This window comes from Bombus vosnesenskii, unplaced genomic scaffold (assembly GCF_011952255.1).
Source record: "Bombus vosnesenskii isolate JDL3184/JDL3185 unplaced genomic scaffold, Bvos_JDL3184-5_v1.1 scf7180000013264, whole genome shotgun sequence".
Classification (NCBI taxonomy): Eukaryota; Metazoa; Arthropoda; class Insecta; order Hymenoptera; family Apidae; genus Bombus; species Bombus vosnesenskii.
In genome coordinates, this window is record NW_022882924.1 from 3,768,602 (window position 1) to 3,781,260 (window position 12,659).

Genomic DNA, 12,659 nt, shown 5'->3' on the forward strand with positions numbered 1-12,659 from the left:
TGTATCTACGTTGTTATCGAACTAAAGAAAGCGTCGATTATTTCAACACGATACACCACGATGATTCTTTTACTCGTGTTTTAAATCCGCGCTTTAAATTTCTCAGCTAGCAGGAAATAGTTTCAAAACGGGGTACAGCTAGAAGCGTAAATCGCTTATTAGCCGGCGCTGCGTGTCGAAGAGAGATTGCTGAGCTAATTAACGACGATGCCAGCACTTTCGGGCACGTTTCTTCCGTTGCCGCTCGTTAGAAATACGCCATCATCGTGAGAGTTGCCGCGCGTAAAGTCACCGGATGAAAAGCGTCACCGCTCGCGAATTAATATCGCGAATTTACCGGCTGGTTCTTCTCGCTTTTTGTACCACGCCAACCATGAAACCCGTGCTGGCATCCCTTTGACATTCTATCCAATTCGCTCGTAACGTCGTCGTCGAGAACGAAACCTTCGAGCGTCATTTTGGACCGTATAATTGCCACCAAAGTAGAAGCGTAAGGGAAAGGCGTCGAGACGGCGAGGCGGCGAGAAGAAAATTCCAAGGCGCTCGGTGACAAAGTCCAAGTCGAACCCCTGTTCGTTCTCGTTTCTCAGAGGTCGAACATTGATACCGACCCCTCTCGTTCTACGCAATCTCGCGTCTACTAGGCTGCATGTAACGTCTCACGAAGCGTGCATGTAAGAAAACTTTGAGAAACGATGAAACGACGTTTATTAGAAAATAGCCCGTCGTTTCCGCCGCTCAGAGAATGGCTACGATTAGATTCTTGCAAACGCTCGTCGCAGTTCGCACCGTGTTACACGTAACCGAGTTTCCAGTCGCTACGTAATGCGATAGCTGGCGCATTTACATGCGTCTCGGGCGTTTAAACGTAACGCGAATCGTGCACGGCTGGCTACCTCTGAGAGCTTTTAGCCACGTCGCTTGCTTCTCAAGCTGACGCGTAATGACGGTCAATTGGGGAATGCGATACGGAAATCCTTGTTATCGGCACGATAAAACGAGTTCATTCGTTATACGGGATGTTTGTGTAGAAAAGGAGGATGAGTTGTTTGATTCTTGACAAACGAAGGCTGAGTCATTGTCATCGTGAGCGTTGGATAGCTTATTTCGTAGCGACAAAAGCGCAGAGTCCACTGAAAATGCTTCTTACCCCTATGCGATATTTAGAGTGCAGATAATTGTAAAAAAATTCACATTTCGGTGAATACAATTTAAGAAACTTAGGTAGAAAATTATTTTATCGAGTAAATGTCAGGGAAAGAGTATCGTGTTTTAGATACTTCATGTGCATTTTGCGCGTTTTGGCATCTTGTAATTTTCCATAAATTATGTTGCAAATTGATCTATTTTTAAAATAAAATCGTTCGTATTGTTTGATCGAACAACGCGTAAATCTAAGTTACTTTAGAAAGTAACAAATGCGAAATACGGTACAACGTTTTTACGATACAATCCTCTTCGCGGGACCGTTATAAGATGTCTGTCTTATGATAATTCCTTAACGTTTGACATCTTATATCGGTCTACTTTATGAAGAACTTGCGAAATGGAAAGGAGGAGAAAATTAATCATGCGCGTGTATATATGTTAATTACGCGAAATTGGTTATTCAACGCGACAGAGGTCTGAAGCGAGGGTGTCTTTACGGCGGAACTTTCTTTCCCTCGGCGCTTAATGGGCCAAAGTTTCAGCGGTAGCGAGGACGAAGCACGATTTCAGACTTCTTAACCAGGCTGGAGTAACGTCCGCGGATAATAACCTAATTATTATTTTGGCATTAATACGGGAAACACTCGAGCTCGTGGAAATGAAAGTTAGAAGAGTTTATAGTATGGTTTATATACACCATGTAATTAGTATACTATATCGGACATTGATATCAAATACCTATAACTTGCTATTGTACAACTAAACCCGGTATAACATTGAATGGACTAGTTAAGGCAAATGTCAACAAGACAAGGCAAAGTGAGTTGCTTAATTTACTAGTTGACTCAGTCAGCTATAATTGACCCAAGCTAAACTAGCTCTGAGAGGCCACCAATTATACTCGTACGTAGATACTAGACTAATATCTCGCTCAACTTGCCCATTTAAATTATCATCGACTCATCTGGAAAACAATCGTGTCCCTCCGTACGATATTTTACGTAATGCTTTTTACACAATATCATACAAATTGACTATCGTCCTTCCTCCAGGCGAGTATGACTGTACTCGATGTATACGAACCAGATGATCGTTCATAATTTTCAAATGCCTGCAATTTAAATTTCATCGCCTCGATGACTTTTACGACATCCAAACGATCCTGAGTTTGACTACGTTATCTTTATAATCTCGAGACAAATTCGAGTGCCAACAATGCAACGATCCCCGTAACTTTAATGTAATTTCCTCCATTTATGATTGCTATCGTGATACGACTGTCGTGACTCGCAACTGTCCTTCGCCATAAATGACACTTTTACGTATTTCGTTCGTTATCCATGAACTAGCGCGATTATTATACGTTGATTTTGTTGTCGAAGCGCGTGACGAGTTGGAAAGACATCGTTAGATGACGCGACTCTCCACGGGAGAAAATTATTCCCCAAAGGGTTAGAGCAAACAGGCAGCACGGTACGTTCTCATTAAGGTGGACGTCGTTTATGAGGAGAGAAATGAGCTCTTCCATCGAAGAACACCGTTGGAGAACTGGAAAAGGAGATAGAATAATCGGGAGCGGTCCTCGCGGCTTCCTCGTTTTTCACCGCGACGTCAGTTACAAGGTTGTTCCACTCGACGGAGCAATTATCTTTCGCCAAAGTGATCCGTCGGCCTGATTCTAGTGTCGCGAACACCGCTCATGGAACGAATTTCTGTTAACTGAATTTTTCTTATCGCTTTTGCCCGCTGAATTTCCGTTGTATCCACTTACACCACTCTCACTGCCCCACCTGTTCCGCGAAATTGAGAAAGAATCGCGATGAACAATCGTGTTTTGCCATTTGTCGGATCCCGTAATCGAGGTAGAACCGTTCTATTGTTTTTTCTAGAAACACCGAATGACGTGAATGGACTGCAGGCAAATTGCAAATTTATTTAGAGGCACAAAGCCTTCTTGTTAACGCAGCTTGTTGGATTTAATCGTTAAATAACAATTCTGTCCCGCTATGCTGCCGAACGCGCGCTAATAAACAGAAAATACGGAAAGCGTAACGTTAAATCGCGGATTATAAAACGTTGAAAGTTCAAGTGGCTTTACGCGCAAGCGAATGTACAAAAATCTAACTGCATACGGTGGATGCGTACCTACCTATAACGACGTCCCTTGTCCGGCTGACACACGATAACCTGAGTCAATCTCGCTATTCGTCCGTGAAACGCCGCGATCGATAGAAATTCAGCAGATGAAAAACATCTGCTTTAAATTCTCTCTTCTGTTACACCACTCGAACTGCATCTACGAATCGAAAAATATCCACGTTTCTCAACGGCTACTCTATGATACAATTTCTAAAGATCGAAATGGTAAATTCGACCGACTAACCAACTCGACTATTCGTCCAAAGAGTATGAAAGAGAACTTCTGGCAATTTAGCCCAAGACGATCGGCTTGAAATAAATAAAAAGCAGAATCACCATACCGACGAATCAAAACCATGTATTCGCTTTAACCGGACCAACTATTCGTCCGTGAAATATCACAATTTATAGGGAGAGATTCGTCAGGCCAAAAAGATCCTTTCCAGCCTCTCCTCTCTAATCTTGCTCAATTATCTCTTAAATAACGGACGATAAGCGTGGCGAGGGGTGGGGCGAGGTTAAAGAAGAGAGACAGAGTTGCGACCTTAATGATCCTGATAGAGTGTGAAATTGAAAAAGGAGGACGGATCCGAACGAAACCATTAAATCGACCAAGTGGCCCGACCTTTCGACCCGCTGCTGCCCGGAATCTTCCGGTTCGAGTAAATTGAAAGTATAAATTACAGATAAGGGATGCGGGGTCTGAGGGTGGCGCGGCATCACGGCCTCGGCAATGGCTCGGGAAGTCAGTCAGTTATGCCTCGAGCGTGATGCTCGTACCAAATCAAGCCAGCTCGAGTTAGGACTAGCCGGCCGTACATCCAGATATCTCTGCGGAACCTCTCCTTTCTGAACGTCTAGTCTGTGGACGTGAACGACCTGTATGGCAAGTATATTTGCGAATCGCTTCAGTGTATGCCTGGCACGATGCTTTCGACGTAAGTGGAAATATTTCAGGGGCTGAAGCTTGCCGCCATTTTCCGCAAGAAATGGGAACGTTGGGTTATTAGTCAACTTCGTGTCTTGGGGAACCGGTGGTCTTCGAACGGATCCCAACGATTGACTATTAAATTTGAATCAACATTTACGAGAAACATTTACGAGAAACAGTCTCTCGCTTTTTATCGTTAAATATACATCGCTGTATTTCACTGTATATCGACACGCATTCGTCGTTCGTAATTTTATTGGAATTTTGATGTATAGTTAAGAGATAGAGACGCGGGGTCGACAAGTTTGATCTCGAGAATACTCGGTCGTTCAAACGGTTCACTGTATTTTAGAATTTCTCATAAATGAATAAATATGCTAATCAATTTGTTTTATCTCTTACGTCTAAGAGCGCATTCATTACTATTCATCGAAATAAATACAGAAAGCTTTTTTATTCTTAGATCGTTAGATATAGTTGAAAGAACCTTTTACGAAACATGTATTTTGACATATAGGTGTATCTTCTAGTTTGATTATTTTGGCAAAATTTTATTTATTTTGCAGATATAAAAGGAACAAAGTTTTCTAAAAAAAAATCTGTTATAACAATCAATTTAAACTTCATCTAACAAAACCAAAACTAAAGCTTTCGATGTAATTTACTTAATTTGGCATTTTACGTTCGGAGAAAATCTCCTCAATTAGCCCGTATAATTTTACTTCGCTAATTGAAACACGCAGTAATGCTGTGGTCACGGGTTAAAACAATTGTGTCGTACATTCTTCAGGGAATCTTTCACAGAAGACACGCTAATAATAGAATCGACAAATAAAGACCGGGCGTATTTGATTCGTCTTTATTCTATCTACAGAGCTACGCGACATCCGCAGAGTATCAATTTAAGCTCCATCATGCGACTACAAGGGAGAAATCTCGAAGCGAGACGCGGCACGCCGGTATTGTGCATTATCTGATCAGCCCGATCGGAATCAGCGATGGATCTTTCGCGGCGGAAGAAGTTCCGGGCGGTGCCGATAAAATATTCAGAGCGCGCCATCAGCCCCGGCCTGGAAAATTAGATTCGTCCGGAGTTGGAAAACCTCCATTACTATTACGTCGCTGGGGTAAAGTAATCCGAGAATGAGACTTGCGTAAGGCCAGAAAAGCGTTTATATTTTCAAGATTTCGTGCGACGCGACGCCATTGGAATTCCTGCCTGCGAGTTCTCCCCTTATATCACGGGCAAAACAATTTTTGCAAGAAAATAAACGTGACGCGAATGAATATCTGGATGGATCGAAAAGGCGTCTCTGCCGCTACCTTCGTACAGGAATATTTCAATGTTCGTTATTCTTATTTCTCTTTTTCTTCCGTCTTTTTTCCCTCCTACCTCTCTTTCCTTCCCCGATATCGTTTCAGTTTGTCGCAAAGTCTATCTCATCATTTGCGCTGGTTAGTCTGATATTTACGAAGATCCGCAACATCCAGAGATATTATGAGGAGAAAAAACGTATCGTTGGTTTACGGCGGATGGAAGGGTGCGTGAATTTATGGGACGAGGGCAGCGTGGAAAGAAAGAGGGAATCCAGGTTGTTTGCCCATAAATACAAATAACAGGCACATTTGGAGACGTAATGGTTAGCTCGCGGTGGCAACCCTCTTCTTCGACTTCGAATCAAAGTCAAGAATCGTCGATAGATACACGAAATATTTTACTTATCGTTATATTCTTGGTAAAATATAAACAGACTAAATAATCGAACAACAAGGGCAATTATTCTAACAGAATTTCATGTCGAGTAATTGTACGCTTCGTGTGCGGAATTGATACCAGAATACGTATATATATATATATTCCATTATCCTGTGATTTACAGGCGAATAGGAACACGCGAGCTTGTTAATGACAATGGAGCACAAGATGCGAGTACATTAACGTGGCAGCCAAGTTGACACTGAAACTCGGATCGAAGCACTCTGGTTCGGGTATTTCGAACGGGGTCGATAAAGATCTCCAAAGCGACGAGGTTCAAAGAGTTTCCGGGGCCACGTTATTATGCCTGCACCGGCCGGTGTTCAATTAATTGGAACCGAAAATGAAGTCCCTCGGGAGCTGTCTAATTAATCGAGTCGATACAAAGCGCACGATGACGCAAGGAACACTTAATTGAACCGATCCTGTGATCGAGTTGTCTTTCCTGTTTTTTATAACGAGTGTGTCCATCGCGATAGAAACGACAAATCGTACTTTTAAATTCTTCAAAGAAGGAAAAAAGGAAAAGATGAGATCGTTGACTTATGGAATTTAGTAGAAGTTTTAATAGAATAGTAATAATAATTAGTAATAATACTCGACGTTGTCGTAGATAGACTGCGCACGTTTGCATATTCTCGCGAATGTAATATTTATATATTTTTGATCGATATACTTGGTTCTGCTAATTTTTCCACCGTAAAATTTCCCATAAATGCGTAAACATCCGTGGTTTAATTACAACTGAATTTGATCAAAGTATTTCAAGTATACTTACGTTATTTCATCTCATAAGGTTAAATTTTCATATTCCCTACGACACCTCTCGTTTCAGAATTCAAAGCAAATTTACACAAGACACTAAATTACTCCATTATTTAATAACGCATCATACTTCACCCGCATCTCACGAAATCTCGCGCAAATCTCAATTAATTACAGAGCACCTTGCCATTCGTTTTCACACGCAGCCGCCACCCCATCCGCGCGTCGGCGATGTCTCGAGGGGAACTATTCCGAAATTTGGCTCGCGACATATTTTCGTAATTCATCGGCCGTAATTTACGATAGTCGGCCCACCGTCTTGCCAGACTTCGCGTGTCTCGTCCCCCGGGACTATATTCGTCTAATAAACATTATGGAAAACGCTCTGGATGATACACGGCCGCAGTTAAATTACTTTAATCCGTTAGAGCGGAGAGTGAGGGGGCGAAAACGTGACGCGAGCGGACGAATTTCGCGCCAGCGAACTCGTGTTCGCGGCCGAGCGGCAAGATAAAAGGCTATTACCGAGATGAAACATTTTTCGTGTACGGCCGCTTTCCGCCTGATTACCAGACCTTTGATTAATCCGGCAGCTACGTTCCTGCTGAAACTTTAATTTCCCGAATCACGACGCCGGATCGGTAAATTCGCGTTATGGTACACGGGGACGGCTCCTTATCCAGCTCGATGTAAAGCAGAAATTCCGCCAATAGATAATAAATTTATACCGCGGGATAATAGGATTTAATGAGCGAATAAGGGATCGTTATGCTCATCTCGATTATCTTGGTTAACATAAAGTATTTAGGTGGACGAGCACGTCGTACCATTAAGTTTCTATCGCCGGCACGTTGATTTCATTAACTCTCAGATGCACAACGGAGACGAAGAGAAATCGTTACGTATGGTCCGTTGAAGGTAATTTAAAGGGAACCGTAAACACGAGTTCCGCCATTTCCAAGTAGCGCAGGTATTTGTTAGAACGTTCGCGAAGGATGTTCGATGAAAAGGCGTGGGAAAAGGAGGTCTGGCGCCGCATCGCCGAAATTTCGAATGTTTCGTGGAAAGCAGCAATTCCCAGCGGGTGAACGTTCGCCCGTTAACTAAACTTATCGCGCTTTATTTATCGCGCAGGCGTTTAGCCGGCATTTAATTAGCTCGGCAAATGCATCACTTTCGTTTCGCGGCAGCAAAGTTCGCGCGAGCATATTTGGAAAACAAGGAAACTAACTTTCCCCGGGCCCAGCTGCTCTCTCGCTCGTCGATTCTCCCCTTTGCCAGGTGAGCCTCGGCGATTCGAAGCGTTCGCTACCCGATACAATCGCGGCCCGCCATAAATCTAGATTAAAGTCGACTAGATTTTAATTAAACTTACTTCGTTAAGGGGAAAAGTATTTTTCTTCTCGCTTAATCTTGTATATCTAACACTCGACCTCCGGCCTGAGTGAAATTTCTCGTTTCATAAACGGCCAGACGACGACGCAAGGTCGTACGCTGTTTCGCAAAATTCCTTCGCGTGCCACCATCGACCAAGGTTAAGCTACCGGCCAGACAACGAAGCTGCAAGTTTCCAGAGTACAAAACGGTCGATTTTCGCCACGCCCTATCGGTTAGGCATTAAGCACCGTCAACGTCGAGAACGACAGGACGCCAACGAAAACGACGTCGAAAGCGACGAATTAATAAATTCCAAAAGTACGGGACGACAGAAAGGGCGAGGACCTCCGTTCTTTCAGCCATCCGCCAAGGCCACTGAGGGAAAAGGAATTATCGCGGTACGCGGTCGCTCCGCGAGGCTTAAATGAATCGAATAAGTTTCGAGGGCTATTAAAGTTGAAATTTGATTTACTACCTACCGTCGATTACCGGCCTGACTGCTGCCTGCTTGCCTGCCTGCCGGCCTGGATAAGTGAATCGACGAACTTTGACTTTGCACTTGAGAATTTCCCCTTCCTCGAGACTCGCGCAGACACGAGTACGCTTACCGAAGCAATCGACAGAGACGCATACACAGTTACACGTAGCAATATACGCAGCAATAAACATATAGAAACACGATGGTAACCCAGATGAACGAACGACAAGATCTCGTGAATAATTCGATACAACGCGTTTATACATTTCGTTAAGAAACTGGAGCTGGCGCGAAGAAGGGTAGGAAATGCAAGGCTGAGTGAACTCACTCGAACGTAACTACAACTCGTAATATGTCGTCCGTGTGTGTGTGTATTTGGTTATCTGTGTTGGCAATATTTGCGCGATCTTTCGCCGAATATTTCTTATACACACAGAGAGAAACTCGGCTGTCGTTCTAAACTCGATCAACGTTAATTCGATCGACCAATCACGACCAGATGCAGAGAGCTTCGAAACGCGTTTCGCATCTTCGACTTAACGAAAAACGATACAGTTGAATTTTTACAGTTGGCTATTAGTAAAGCGATCTGGTTTGCCTTACAGAGCGTTAGATAACACGTTCCACCAGTAAAGAGCGAAAGTAGAAATGTCTAGACCACGGTGATTTATACCACTTTCAATTACTTTCGCTTATTAGGATCAACGCAAGTACTTGATAAAAACTTGGCGTAAGATCGGTATTCGATCTTGAGAAACGAGAAGCTGAGCTCTTCCCCATTCGTAATTGAGAAACGCGGAGCTCGTGAATCCCACTCGAGCAACTTGCAAAGTAAATAAGAGACAGTGGCGCGACGGGCCCCCATACTTTGGAAAAGCTTTTCTCTGTAGTTCGCGAGCAACCGTTGCTCGGTGAATAGCAAATGCCGTTAAGATTATACACACGTGTTTATGCAACTAGAAGCGTGTACGAGCGTACACGTTTACGTGACGGAGGTTGAGTTTCACCGTGCAGCGAAGAAATAAATGTCCGACGTGGAACGTAGCCAGTGGCCACGAGAAGGTCCAGTTTATGCTCTCAGCTGGGTAAATTTCTCGACGATGAGATCGGAAAGACGGTCACGTAGCTAGAATTTTCGGTTCCCCACACTCTCGTTTCTTACCGAATTCACCCTCGAAAACCGGGAATGTTCGATTCGGCTCTCTCGTTTCGGAATCTCCACGTTTAAGCTTCCGAGATGTAGCTAGCTCTGGCGCTGGCCATTTCAGAAAGATGATCCACTCTAGCAGGGTCATTGCGTAATAAATTTACCGTTGATTCCATTTCGACCCGATCTATCGGTGCTACGTGACAGATTTTTCCCCTTCCAATATCTTAGAAAATTCAGCCGGACGACCGCTAATTCGTTTTCCTAACCAATGGCTAGGGGAGAATACCAAAAATTGATGTGCACACGTACGTTCATAACCGTTAGGACACCTGCTATTCGTTTTACGCACCTGATATCGATAATCGACGTACATTGTCAGAGAAGATTAAATTAGTTAGAATTTTGTACTCTACGTAATAGTCTACGTAATATTCTACGTAATTAATGTCATTGATATGTTTTTAACGTACAATCAAGTACGTTACAAAAGTTGAAGAAAAGATACATTTGATCCCAAGATCAAATGCACAGACAGTTTCTTCGGTTTGCAATCGCTCGTGAAATGTGACTTATCGTGTTTTACATGTCTGATCGTTGCTCACGAACCAGAATATAAATCGTAAACGAGAATTCTAACTGGATTCCTCTGGTAAAAGAATTCGAGGATCGGCTTTCCCATCGTTGTTACCTTGGGTAGCCACGGTAATAGCGTAATCGCGTAATTCGACGAGAGGATAATTTATTTTAATTTCGTGTTTCGCGTATCATCGAGGTGGAAAGAAGAGAACGACGAGAACCGGAAAACTCGCATTGTTCGGCGGATAATCCGCGATGGAAATCAACGTTTGATCAGCTTCGAGTTCTATTCAATTTCGCGTTATTATCGAAAAGTTGGGAAATCGTATCGATATCCCGCGAGAGATAGGCAAAACGCGATAAATCACGAACGTTTACGCGTAAAATATGGAGAATGGCTATGCTGGAAACGCAGCGCGCGGGTCCGCGTGTCCCCGACTCGGGCCTTCGCTGGCTCTCGGAAAAATTTATGGGGGTCTGGTTTCACGTAAAAGGAAAAATAAATAACGCGTGCTAGAACGGTCGGGCTAAAACGAGGCCGCGTTAATTCCTAACGCGTGTATCGTGCGCTGTTTACGGGCCAATAACGCGATACGCCGGACGAGACAATTAAACATCGCCAAGCGAGCGCCGGAATCTCGTACGAGATAATTATCGTTTATTTTCCAACAAACGTTTTCGTGCGAAAGACGCTCCATTTTTCCTTGTCGTATCGTTTAGATTCATACCTTCGATCCTCCTACATCCATAAAATAAAGTAAACCTATAAAGATAAAAAAGAAATCAAAATGGAAAAGGAAGGATCTGTCCATCAACAAGCGGGGAATGTTATCGAGTAGTTTGACCCAGAACAAGATCGTTCTCTCTAAGTGGTACGACTACGTACTTACACCTAGCAGGCGAGACGGTGAACAAAGAACAAAGTGTCGGAACGATTCGATTCGCTTCGAGGCCAGAGAAAGCTACGACGAGGTGAAAAAGCAAAGAGGGTGGCAAGTTTCCGTTTGTCGCGGATCACGAGCTTGGCTAACGAGATGCGCTCGTTCCGCGAAATGTTTGGCCAGCAGCGGCGTGCTGTAACAATTATTTGAACTACGACAGGCCGCCCGCCGGAGATAGAAGAGAGGGGAATGGGAAAGAGGTTGGAAAAACAGAGGGGAACAGAGAGACGACTGAAGAAAACCGGATGGAAATCCGAGTAGACCGTTACGGGGAACGACGAGGACAATAAGAGCAGTCAGCCACCCTTTTCGCAGCGTTTCTCGGCTCTCGTGAAAGGGGCAAAGTGGTACGGAAATCGAAAAGCTGCTCATGCTCCTGCTCTTTTTGACGCTTCAGACGACGACGGACGGTATGGAACGGAGACCCGAAAGGAAGAGAAGAGAAGAGAAGAGAGGACAGAGAGGCAGAGAGCAGAGAAAACCCCTTCTCCGCTTTCTGCCGCGTATTTTCCCCTGTCGGGGGTGAATGCTTTTGCGAAGAAATTCCGAAAGGTGTGAAAGTTTCACGAACGACGGTAATGATTCTTCGAATAGTTCCTCCTTTCGCGAGTTTGTTCGTCGCTCCCCTTCGCTCGGAGACACCCTTCGCGCGGAGTGTTTCAGCCGTAACGATAACTTGATTCTTCCGCGTCGCGTCCATCCACGAAGATGGAATTTCCTACGAATCGATAACGACCGAATTTTATTGGTTCATCGTGGCACGATAAAACTCTTCGGCCCCGTCTCGACCATTCTCGTCGAGCAAACGTCGAACGGGAATAAGAGGGTGAAATCGGACGGCTGAGATTTTTGAGTAACGTATTTCGATCAATTTCGCGTACCATTATACTTGGAGTAACATCTCGCGATTGAAAGAAAAAGGATAATATTAGTTTTAATAGGACAGATGAAACAGATACTCGTAGGAGATAAAATGAAAGCTTGAAAGTTTTTGAAATAAAACTCTACTCCGTCTCTGGTCTCTGTGTAAATGTGTGTACATGTGTGGTGTACATGTGCACGTGTGTGTATTTTCTAAACGTTCATCCGATGTCAATGAACTCCGATGATGGTGAGCAACAGTAAAAAGCAAACGTCGGTGTACTCGTTAGACTCGGCTATCCCTGGCGAAAAAGACAAAAGAGAAGAGCCGGAAAACCGGATGAGAATCCGGTTTCCAGCGTTACACCGGCGAGAAGAAGAACAATAAGAGCGGTCAGAGAGCCGGTGTTCCCCTTAACCGCTCGGCTGAAGAGGATCGAAACGGTACAGAGATCGCGAAAATCGCGTTCCGGTGAACGCTTCTCCCAAACGGTCTCATTTTTTTTTTCAGCTTTGCGCATTAAAACGAGCGGTGA

The 12,659-nt window shown here is 44.0% G+C and overlaps 1 protein-coding gene across 3 annotated transcripts in view; it reads right to left on the bottom strand.

Annotated features, from left to right (window-relative positions):
* LOC117241051 (lachesin-like) overlaps positions 1-12,659 on the bottom strand; it is a 283,131-nt gene that overhangs the window by 138,974 nt on the left and 131,498 nt on the right. The gene's annotated exons all lie outside the window — the stretch shown is intronic.